Consider the following 12,008-nt stretch of genomic DNA (forward strand, 5'->3'; position numbering starts at 1 on the left):
CGCAAGGCACTGTATATATGCCATGACTAAATGTGAGAGACCAAACCTGATAGTGGATGATGGTGTCTCAACAAATTGGACAAGGGTTCCCACATATCGTGTCTCCTCTGAAGAAAACAAAACAGAAATAGTGATGAGGGTTTTGTCTTTCTTTTCCCACCTTTATTTAACCTGGTAGGCCAATTGAGAACAAGTTCTCATTTACAACTGCGACCTGGCCAAGACAAAGCAAAGCAGTGCAACACAAACAACACAGAGTTACACATGGGATAAACAAACAAACAGTCGATAACAATAGAAAAATCTACATACAGTGTGTGCAAATGTAAGATTAAGGAGGTAGGGCAATAAATAGGCTATAGTGGAGAAATAATTACAATTTAGCATTAACACTGGAGTGATAGAAGTACAGGTGATGTGCAAGTAGAGATACTGGGGTGCAAAAGAGCAAAAATAAATAATATGGGGATGCGGTAGTTGGGTGGGCTATTTACAGATGGGCTGTGTACAGGTGCAGTGATCGGTAAGCTGCTCTGACAGCTGATGCTTAAAGTTAGTGAGAGAGATATAAGACTCCAGCTTCAGTGATTTTTGCAATTCGTTCCAGTCATTGGCAGCAGAGAACTGCTGGCGGCCAAAGGAGGAGATGGCTTTGGGGGTGACCAGTGAAATATACCTGCTGGAGGGCGTGTGGGTGTTGCTATGGTGACCAGTGAGCTGAGATAAGGCAGGGCTTTACCTAGCAAAGACTATAGATGACCTGGAGCCAGTGGGTTTGGTGAATATGAAGCTAGGGCCAGCCAACGAGAGCATACAGGTCACAGTGGTGGGTAGTATATGGGGCTTTGGGGGCAAAACAGATGGCACTGTGAGAGCAAATTAGATTGTTGCCTTGTTCAGGGGCAGAACGACAGATTTTCACATTGTCAGCTCGGGAGATCCAATCTTGCAACCTTTCAATTAACTAGTCCAACGCTATAACCACCTGCCTCATTGCACTCCACGAGGAGACTGCCTGTTACGCGAATGCAGTAGAAGCCAAGGTAAGTTGCTAGCTAGCATTAAACTTATCTTGTAAAAATCAATCATAATCACTAGTTATAACTACACATGGTTGATGATATTACTTGTTTATCTAGCGTGTCCTGTGTTGCATATAATCGATGCAACGCTGGGGGATGATTTAACAAAAGCGCATTTGCGAAAAAAATCACAATCGTTGGACGACTGTACCTAACCATAAACACCAATGCCTTTCTTAAAATCAATACACAGAAGTATATATTTTTAAACCTGCAAGAAATCCAGGTTAGCAGGCAATATTAACCAGGTGAAATGTGTAATTTCTCTTGTGTTCATTGCACGCAGTCAGGGTATATGCAACAGTTTGGGCAGCCTGGCTCATTGTGAACTAATTTGCCAGAATTTGACGTAATGATGACATAACATTGAAGGTTGTGCAATGTAACAAGAATATTTAGACTTAGGGATGCCACCCGTTAGATAAAATACCGAACGGTTCCGTATTTCCCTAAAATAATAAACGTTTTGTTTTCGAAATGATAGTTTCTGGATTCGACCATATTAATGACCAAAGGCTCGTATTTCTGTGTGTTATGTTATAATTAAGTCTATGATTTGATAGCGCAGTCTGCCTGAGCGATGGTAGGCAGCAGCAGGCTCGTAAGCATTCATTCAAACAGCACTTTCGTGCGTTTTGCCAGCAGCTCTTCGCAAGCACAGCGCTGTTTATGACTTCAAGCCAATCAGCCTAATGGCTGGTGTAACTGATGTGAAATGGCTACCTAGTTAGCTGGGTGTGCGCTAATAGCGTTTCAAACATCACTCGCTCTGAGACTTGGAGTAGTTATTCCCCTTGCCCTGCAAGGGCAGCGGCTTTTGTGGAGCGATCGGTAACGCTGCTTCGAGTGTGGCTGTTGTCGATGTGTTCCTGGTTCGAGCCCAAGTAGGGGCGAGGAGAGGGACGGAAGCTATACTGTTACACTGGCAATATTATAGTGCCTATAAGAACATCCAATAGTCAAAGGTATATGAAATACAAATGGTATAGAGAGAAATAGTCCTATAAATACTATTACTACTATAAATACTACAACCTAAAACCTCTTACCTTGGAATATTGAAGTCTCATGTTAAAAGGAACCACCAACTTTCATATGTTCTGAGCTAGGAACTCAAACGTTAGCTTTTTTTACATTGCACATATTGCACTTTTACATCTCCAACACTTTGTTTTTGCATTATTTAAACCAAATTGAACATGTTTCATTATTTATTTGAGGCTAAATTGATTTTTATTGATGTATTATATTAAGTTAAAATAAGTGTTCATTCAGTATTGTTGTAATTGTCACTATTACAAAAAAAAAAAAAAAATGATTATTCAGTATCTGCTTTTTTTGGTCCTCCAATAATCTGTATCGGCGTTAAAATCATAATCGGTCTACCTCTAGGTAGGATAGTCAATTTTACGAGGGTATGTTTAGCAGCATGAGTGAAGGAGGCTTTGTTTGCGAAATAGGAAGCCGATTCAAGATTTCATTTTGGATTGGAGATGCTTAATGTCTGGAAGGAGAGTTTACCGTCTAACCAGACACCTAGGTATTTGTAGTTGTCCACATATCTAAGTCAGAACCATCCAGAGTAGTGATGCTAGTCGGGCGGGAGGGTGTGGGCAGCGATCGGTTGAAAAGCATGCATTTAGTTTTACTAGCATTTAAGAGCAGTTGGAGACCACGGAAGGAGTGTTGTATGGCATTGAAGCTCGTCTGGAGGTTTGTTAACACAGTGTCCAAAGAAGGGCCAGAAGTATACCGAATGGCGTCGTCGCGTAGAGGTGGATCAGAGAATCCCCAGAAGCAAGAGCAACATCATTGATATATACAGAGAAAAGAGTTGGCCCGAGAATTGAACCCTGTGGCACCCCATAGAGACTGCCAGAGGTTCAGACAACAGGCCCTCCGATTTGACACACTGAACTCTATCAAGTAGTTGGTGAACCAGGCGAGGCAGTCATTAGAGAAACCAAGGCTGTGGTGATTGACAGAGTCGAAAGCCTTGGCCAGGTCGATGAAGACGGCTGCACAGTACTGTCTTTTATTGATGGTGGTTATGATATCGTTTAGGACCTTGAGGAAGAGAGGGTCAAGATTGTCTAGCTGAGCTGATTTGTTGGGGTCCAGATTTTGCAGTTCTTTCAGAACATCTGGATTTTGGGTGAAGGAGAAGCGGGGGGGCAGCCAGGTGGAAAGCATGGCCAGCCGTAGAAAAATGCTTATTGAAATTCTTGATTATCGTGGATTTATCGGAGGTGACAGTCTTTCCTAGCCTCAGTGCAGTGGGCAGCTGGGAGGAGGTTTACAGTGTCCCAAAATGTTTTAGATTTTGTGCTACAGGATGCAAATTTCTGTTTGAAAAAGCTAGCCTTTGCTTTCCTAACTGACTGTGTATATTGGTTCTTAACTTCCCTAAAAAGTTGCATATCGCGGGGGCTATTCGATGCTAATGCAGTACGCCACAGGATGTTTTTATGCTGGTTGAAGGCAGTCAGGTCTGGAGTGAACCAAGGGCAATACCTGTTCTTAGTTCTACATTTTTTGAACGGGGCATGATTATTTAAGATGGTGAGGGAAGCACTTTTAAAGAATAACCAGTCATCCTCTACTGACGGGATGAGGTCAATGTCCTTCCAGGATACCCAGGCCAGGTCGATTAGAAAGGCCTGCTCGCTGAAGTGTTTTACGGAGCGTTTGACAGTGAAGAGGGGTGGTCATTTGACCAAGGACCCATTACGGACGCAGGCAATGAGGCAGTGATCGCTGAGATCCTGGTTGAAGACAGCAGAGGTGTATTTAGAGGGCAGGTTGGTCAGGATGATATCTATGAGGGTGCCCATGTTTACAGATTTGGGGTTGTACCTGATAGGTTCCTTGATCATTTGTGTGAGATTGAGGGCATCAAGCTTAGATTGTAGGACGGCCGGAGTGTTAAGCATATCCCAGTTTAGGTCACCTAACAGTACGAACTCGTGTGACTGTCTGGTGGAGAATATAATAATAATAATATGGAGTTACATAGCCTAACACAGAGCAGACAGCATCATGGTAGACATCCTCTGAATATCTGTGCACTCTCCAAAAAAGCCTAGACAATAGCTTGGAGAGCTGCCACAAGTCTCCAGGTCTCAGGCAAGGTTACAGAACCACTGCTGTTACACCTACAATGCAGGTATTGCGTGTCTTCTGAGGGGGAATCCCTCCTTTCTGGTTCCTCCTGTAGTTAGTGCTCTATGTACTCTAGAGATAGAGGTAGACAGACAGTCAATGATCACATATGGATGGATTAACAGTAATTAATTACACTCCACTGAGCATGCTTTCTAGTGCAGGAACAGGCTTAGTCTGGGTCCGAGGAACCATCCCTTAGAAAACAGCAGAGTACATAGAAAATACATACAATCTCTAATCTCCATACCTTCGCTCTCCAGGTTGCCCCATGGTCTGTCCTTGTAACAGTTAGTCTCCACTGCCACAGCAGCATCACTGGAGATTTCAGGTTAGGCTGCAGTGCACAGAGAGAGGCTGGACTTCACACATGGAAACAGCCTGGGTCCAACGCCTGACAGGTAACCTCTTTGGAAACTAGAAACCAAACAAATAGTGACTGTCAGTCAAGTCATCAAGTGCAAAACTTGCAAATACAGTGTACTGTTCAGTACACAAGACAACGAAGCTGATACATTTGCATAGACTATGGTTCTATGTGAAACATATTAAGGGGGTTGCATTGGATGATGTACAGTGAAGATGCAATATGCATACGCAGTACACAAAGTCAGGTACTGGTATGTAGTTCACTATGTTGCTAGCTAAAGCTGTAACTTCACTGTGTTCATTAACCGACCGTAACGTTAGCTCGGTCACTGTTTCGTGATCTGATAATCTGTAACGTATGTGTGCAGCGGAAGTCCTAGCTTTCGCTTATCTGACGCACTATAGAAAATAATTGTCAAATACCTTATTCTGCCTAAAAGTAAAGGATAGACACGGCATAAAATCTTTCAAATGCCTGGTATGGACGCTGCCATTTTGCCTTTCACAACTGAGGGTTGAAAGGTTACAGGTGAAAGAACAAGTAGCGCATTATTTATTGTTGTGCATGGCCAAAGACTCTCCTTTTGGACTTCAATTAATTTATTTTATGAATTTTATTTATTTATTAATTGTATTATTTTTAATTAAACGCAAGGTTTTGATTGTGTCCGCTGGTGTGGCAGTCTACCTGATTTGCATCGCAGCCATTTTGTAGAAATATTATAATTATAATTATTCCCAAATGTGATATTATAACTCAATGCAAGCACCATATTTTGTGAGTTAGCACTGATACTCATTCAACTTTGTTTAGATATGCAACAATAGACTTGGGATGTGAGGTAAATTGAAAAGAGAATTTACAAAACGTGCAGCGTAATCTTTCTGTCCTAATGGACAATGAAGACACAGATAGAACACTCTTTAGTTAATGAAGGTGTTCTACAACAGCGCGTCCACCAAAAACTCAATGTTGTTACCATGAAAAACCCAGAAAATGCATGCTGGAAGACGCGTATGACGTCAAAAACGTCACAGGGTATAAATACCAAGGCCCTCCCCTTCCAGTTCATTCCTGGATTTGTTCTGAGGTGAGTAACGTCGAAAGAAATACTGCAATTTAAAAAAAAAAAATTATAACAAAAACGACTGCGCAATTATTTAATTTAACCATAATCAGAAAGCTATATTTAAGATTCAGGCGTGTATGAACACACGAAGAAAATAAGTGAATATCTTAAATGTGTTTTTCACTGTGTGCTCTTTTTTTTCAGGTATTTTGTCTGAAGAGTGGCCGTCGAGGAATTTGAATACCTAATAAAAAACGTTTTCTTCAATTAATTGACATTTCATTACTAGTTTTGCCTCCAGTTTGTTCGTCGGAATAGCTTTATTTTAGCTGCCACAACCCCGCCCAAACATTGTCAGTAGAATGGCCTGTACTGAAGAACTCAGTGACTTTCAACGTGGCACCGTCATAGGATGCCACCTTTCCAACAAGTCAGTAAGTCAAATTTCTGCACAGCTAGAACTGCCCAGGTCAACTGTGAGTGCTGTTATTGTGGAGTGGAAACGTCTGGGAGCAACAACTGCTGAGCCTCGAAGTGGTAAGCCACACAAGCTCACAGAACGGGACCGGCAAGTGCTGTAGCGTGAAGATAATGTCTGTCCTCTGTTGCAACACACTACAGAGTTCCAAACTGCCTCTGAAAGCAACATCACCACGAATGTTTGTTGGGAGCTTAATGAAATGGGTTTCCATGGCCAACCAGCCTCACACAAGCCTAAGATCACCATGCCAAGCGTCTGCTGGAGTGGTGTAAGCCAGATAGACTTTGAGGACTACAAACAGGTTCTGGAAACACTGGGGGAGACCCTGGTCCACAAGGTCAAAGAGTGACCTACCTACTGCAGAACCAGGGCTCTATTGGCACTATATTCCCTGTACTGTACCATTTCTCACCAGAGCACTATGGGCCCTGGTCAAATGTACTGCACTATGTAGGGAATAGAGTTCCAACAGACCCAGGAGGAAATAGAAATGTAATGCAAAATAACCTACCGCTGAAGCTGGCTATGTCATTAGCTCAGTGCATCTCGATAGTCTAACGTGGCTTTGTTTCCTTGTCTCACCTCACCTATTTGAATAGGCATCATGGCTTAAGTCTCTCCCAAATCAGTTTATTTGAAGAAAGGTGTGGCGAGGAAGTCACGTTAAGAGTATTGAGAATACACCCCTGGTGTACTGCAGTATCCTCTCGGCCTATGAGATGTATACATTTTCTTGAGTCCAATTTGCCACCTTGCCCCCCTCCACACAACTGTATATCTGAAAAGATAGGGTGTGATTTGGAATTCAGAATTTGACTGGACAAGTGGGCATGTCTCACCCAGGTGACAATGGGACAGAAAGAAAGCAATATGCTGAAGTATTTCTATTATAGAGGAAATGGCAATACATTACCAGTGGAACCACACATGTAGAAACCAGGCTCTTATTACCTGGGAATAAACATGTTGACACCTGTATGATTAAGTATTTACTACAGACAAAAAGGAAATTAAATAAATTGATTTTGCAATGTCTTTATTTATTTATTACAATGTCTTTGTTGTACAACTTGTCTCTGAATACAACTGAGCAGATTAGACAGATTTCTCATCAATGGTCCATATGGTAAGTAGCATGTACTGTACATGAGCTGATAATTCACTTATCAGTCATCCTGTTGCCTAGTCACTTTACCTCTCCCAATATATATAAATAAATACACACACATCTCCGAGTGGCACAGCGGTCTAAGGCACTGCATTTCAGTGCTAGAGGTGTCACTACAGACCCTGGTTCGATTCCAAGCTGTATTACAACTAGCCGTGATTGGGAGTCCCATAGGGCAACGCACAATTGGTCCAGCGTGGTTAGGGGTTTTCCGGGGTAGGCTGTCATTGTTAATAAACATTTGTTCTTAACTGACTTGTCTAATTAAGGGTTAAATAAAAAATATCTTCAATTACCTTGTACCTCTGCATATTGACTCGGTACTGGTACCCCGTGGATATAGCAAAGTTATTGTTACAGTTATTCCTTGTTATTTTTCTGCATTGTTGGGAAGGGGCCCGTAAGTAAGCATGTCACTGTTTGTCTACCTATTGTCTGCGAAGCATGTGAGGAACATTAATTGGATTTTAAGTTGTAGCCTGTGAGAAGAGGCTGGAATTAATCAGTGATGCTTTATCAAAATTGCAACTGCTACCCTCCCACACTCCCAAAAGCAATTAAAAAAACCTATGTTGCCATGAAAACAAACAAATAAAACACAATATTCTTGTTTTAAATCTGCAATATGTGATTTTGGGCTACCTGACCAAATACACATAGAAGTGTTATATAGATCTGTTGTCTCATTGAAAGCAAGTCCAAGAAGTGGTAGTTCTGTTCTACGTGCGATATTTCTGTGCTTAAGATTCATTTTTGTATCTTTTACTTTCATTTTTGTACACCAGCTTCAAACAGCTGAAAATCCAATATTTTTGGTTAAGGAAAATATATTTCACAGCAGTTGTTTAATCACAAACTGAAATTAGACGAACTATTAGAATTTTAGCAACCAGGAAATGGCAGTACTTTTATGCATAGGGCTCTACTACTTCCAGAAAGCCGAAATAAAAAAATAATTTCACCATGATTCCTCTGATATGCCCTAGTCTATGTCAAATAGGTATTGTGGGTCTTCTAGACCACCTATACTAAGGGGTCATGGAGGGGTCGAGCCAACTGCGTCATGGGAGTTGGAATAGTCCCCCCCTGAGAAGTCCACAGCGATCGGCTGAAGAGCATGCATTTAGTTTTACTTGCATTTAAGAGCAGTTGGAGGCCACGGAAGGAGAGTTGTATGGCATTGAAGCTTGATTGGAGGTTTGTTAACACAGTGTCCAAAGAAGGACCAGATGTATACAGAATGGTGTCGTCTGCGTAGCGGTGGATCAGAGAATCACCAGAAGCAAGAGCAACATCATTGATATATACAGAGAAAAGAGTCGGCCTGAGAATTGAACCCTGTGGCACCCCCATAGAGACTGTAAGAGGTTCGGACAACAGGCCCTCCGATTTGACACACTGAACTCTATCTGTGAAGTAGTTGGTGAACCAGGCGAGGCAGTCATTTGAGAAACCAAGGCTGTTGAGTCTGCCGATAAGAATGCGGTGATTCGAAAGCCTTGGCCAGGTCAATGAAGACTGCTGCACAGTATTGTCTTTTATCGATGGCGGTTATGATATCGTTTAGGACCTTGAGTGTGGCTGAGGTTCACCCATGACCAGCTCGGAAACCAGATTGCATAGCGGAGAAGGTACGGTGGGATTGGAAATGGTCGGGGATCTGTTAACTTGGCTTTCGAAGACTTTAGAAAGGCAGGGTAGGATAGATATGTTTGTACTGCTCCAGCGTCACAGAAGCTGAACTTAACCTGGTCTCTAGCAACGGCAATCGCCTGATTGAGTTACTTTTTCTGTTTCTGACACTCCTGGATACAAATGTAGAATAACAATATAAAATGTGCCACTTTGGTTAGCTCAAACCTCACAAAAAGTGAGATTCTTGGCTGTGTCAACTGTGTAAATTAATTTAATCAAAGACAACTTATTTCGATGAAACCAGCAAGCTTTTTTCTTTTATATATATATATTTTTTACCTTTATTTAACTAGGCAAGTCAGTAAAGAACAAATTGTTATTTTCAATGGCGGGGGCAGAACGACAGATTTTCACCTTGTCAGCTCGGGGTTTCGATCTTGCAACCTTTCGGTTACAAGTCCAACGCAAAATGTAGATAACACCTGCTGAAATCATCACGGTTGATTCAGATTCATTCATAGAATTGTTTTCACATGACATAAATTGAACACAAACATTGCCTTCGGAAAGCATTCAGACCCCTTGACATTTTCCAAATTTTGTTCGGTTACAGCCTTATTCTAAAATGGACTATTTTTTTTTTTTTTCTTCATCAATCTACACACAATCAACACCCAATATCGACAAAGCAAAAACATGTTTGGGGAAATTTTTGCAAATGTATTTAAAAGAATATCACATTTACATAACTATTCAGACCCTTTACTCTGTACTTTGTTAAAGCACCTTTGACTGCGATTACAGCCTAGAGTCTTCTTGGGTACGGTGCTACAAGATTGGCACACCTGTATTTGGCGAGTCTTTCCCATTCTTCTCTGCAGATCCTCTCAAGCTCTGTCAGGTTGGATGGGAGCGTCGTTGCACAGCTATTTTCAGGTCTCTCCAGAGATGTTCGATCAGGTTTAAATCCGGGCTCTGACTGGGCCACTCAAGGACATTCAGAGACTTGTCCAGAAGCCACTCCTGCGTTGTCTTGGCTGTGTGCTTAGGGTCGTAGTCCTGTTGGAAGGTGAAACTTCACCCCAGTCTGAGGTCCTGAGCGCTCTGGAGCAGGTTTTCATTAAGGATCTCTCTGTACTTTGCGCCGTTCATCTTTGCCTCGATCCTGAATAGTCTCCTTGTCCCCGCTGCCGAAAAACATACCCACAACATGATGCTGCCCCCACCATGCTTCACTGTAGGGATGGTGCCAGGTTTCCTCCAGATGTGATGCTTGGCATTCAGGCCAAAGAGTTCAATCTTGGTATATGGACTGATAAACTGTTGCAGCAGCTTCACATTTTGCAGAAAGACAATGGTCCATTGCTTACCAAACATAACATTGAATAGCTTGTTAAAATCAACCTCACAAAATCAAAGGAAATACCATCTAATTTTCCATCTCTCATAATGATTGTGTGTGTGTGTGTGTACATTCCATAAGTCAATGTGAGAGACCAAACCTGATAGTGGATGATGACGTTGGGGTCTCGGCAAATTGGATGGGGGTTCCCAAATATCTTGTCTCATCTCTGATCAAAACAAAACAGAAATAGTGATTAGAGGTTGCAGTCACGTCTGTCTGAGAATATAATAACAATAATAATAATAATATGGCGTTACATAGCCTAATACAAAGCAGACCGCATCATGGTAGACATCCTCTGATCATCTGTGCACTCCCCAAAGCCTAAACAATAGCTCAGAGAGTATCCAGGTTTCAGGCAAGATTACAGAACCATCTCTGTTACACTTACAATGTAGGTTGTGTGTGTCTTCTGAAGGGGGGATCCCTCCTTTGTGGTTCCTCCTGTAGTCAGACCACACTGGACTTGTCCATAGCGCTCTATGTACTCTAGTGATAGGAGAGGTAGTCAATGGTCACAGATATGGATGGATTAACAGTATTTAAATTACACTCCATTGAGCATGCTTTTTAGTGCAGGAACCAGGAGTAGGCTTAATCTGGTTCCGAGGAACCATCCCTTAGAAAATACAGCAGAGTGCACAGAGAAGAAATTCAAACTCTAATCTCCATACCTTTGCTCTGTCGGTGGCAAGAGCCTCCACTGCATCACTGGGGGTATCAGGCTGCAGTGCACCGACAGGCTGGACTGCACACCTGGAAACACAGTGACTGTCAGTTTTTTTTTTTTTTTACCTAACCTTAATTTAACTCTGCCAGTCAAGTGTGAAATTTGCAAATACAGTGTACTGTACACAAGACAATGATGCTGATACATTTTCATAGACTGGTTCTATGTGAAACATATTACTGGGGTTGCATTGGATGATGTACAGTGAAGATAAAATATGCACAATGTATAAAGTAAGGTACTGGTATGTATTTAGGTATGTTGCTAGCTAGCTAACTCTGTAACTTCCGCTAGCTGTAGCTGGCTAGTGTTTAACGCGTTACTTTAGCTCGGTCACTGTTTCGTGATGTGTGTGTGCAGCAGACGTCCAAGCTTTTGCTTATCTGATGTACTATAGACAATAATTGTCAAATACCAGATTCTGCAGAATATTCTGTAAAGTAAAGCGGACACACGGCATAAAATCCTTTCAATACTTGGTATGGACGCTGCCATTTTGCCTTTGACAACTAAGGGTTGAAAGGTTACAGGTGAAAGGGCAAGTAGCACATTTATTTTTGTGCATGGTCAAAGACTTTCCATTTGGACTCCAATTCATTTATCTTATGAATTTTAGTTAATTATTCATTTAATCATTTGAAATTAAACGGCAAGGTGTTGATAGTGTCCGAGGGTGTGGCAGGCAGCATGCTCGAGTGCATCGCAGCCATTTTGTAAAAATATTACAATCGAATTTATACCCAAATGTGATATTATGACTCAATACAAGCAACATATTTTGTGAGTTAGCACTGGTACTCATTACAATTTGTTTAGATAAGCAACAATAGACTTGGGATGTGAGGTAAATTGAAAAGAGAATGTACAAAACGTGCAGCGCCATCTTTCTATCCTTGAAGGCACATA

At 41.7% G+C, this 12,008-nt stretch overlaps 3 long non-coding RNA genes across 7 annotated transcripts; 1 reads left to right on the forward strand and 2 right to left on the reverse strand.

The window, feature by feature from the left end:
* Window positions 1-140: 140 nt before the first annotated feature.
* On the reverse strand, window positions 141-5,144 carry LOC118946453 (uncharacterized). Its single transcript, XR_005041282.2, has 3 exons — window positions 5,037-5,144; window positions 4,495-4,661; window positions 141-4,316 (listed from the first exon to the last, which is right to left on the reverse strand). It is a non-coding gene; the product is annotated as an uncharacterized LOC118946453 (long non-coding RNA).
* A 247-nt stretch (window positions 5,145-5,391) lies between these two features.
* On the forward strand, window positions 5,392-7,199 carry LOC110488118 (uncharacterized). The gene is made up of 2 exons (XR_002468348.3): window positions 5,392-5,704; window positions 5,888-7,199. It is a non-coding gene; the product is annotated as an uncharacterized LOC110488118 (long non-coding RNA).
* On the reverse strand, window positions 7,184-11,634 carry LOC110488119 (uncharacterized). 5 transcript variants are annotated; one of them, XR_002468351.3, is made up of 5 exons: window positions 11,518-11,634; window positions 11,047-11,128; window positions 10,764-10,861; window positions 10,470-10,538; window positions 7,184-10,299 (listed from the first exon to the last, which is right to left on the reverse strand). It is a non-coding gene; the product is annotated as an uncharacterized LOC110488119 (long non-coding RNA). The 5 variants fall into 5 exon arrangements; XR_002468349.3 differs by having other exon boundaries at window positions 7,184-10,332; XR_016493562.1 differs by having other exon boundaries at window positions 7,184-10,154; window positions 11,518-11,628.
* Window positions 11,635-12,008: the final 374 nt, after the last annotated feature.

This window comes from Oncorhynchus mykiss, chromosome 30 (assembly GCF_057628025.1).
Source record: "Oncorhynchus mykiss isolate SJ-2025 chromosome 30, ASM5762802v1, whole genome shotgun sequence".
In the NCBI taxonomy this organism is placed as follows: domain Eukaryota; kingdom Metazoa; phylum Chordata; class Actinopteri; order Salmoniformes; family Salmonidae; genus Oncorhynchus; species Oncorhynchus mykiss.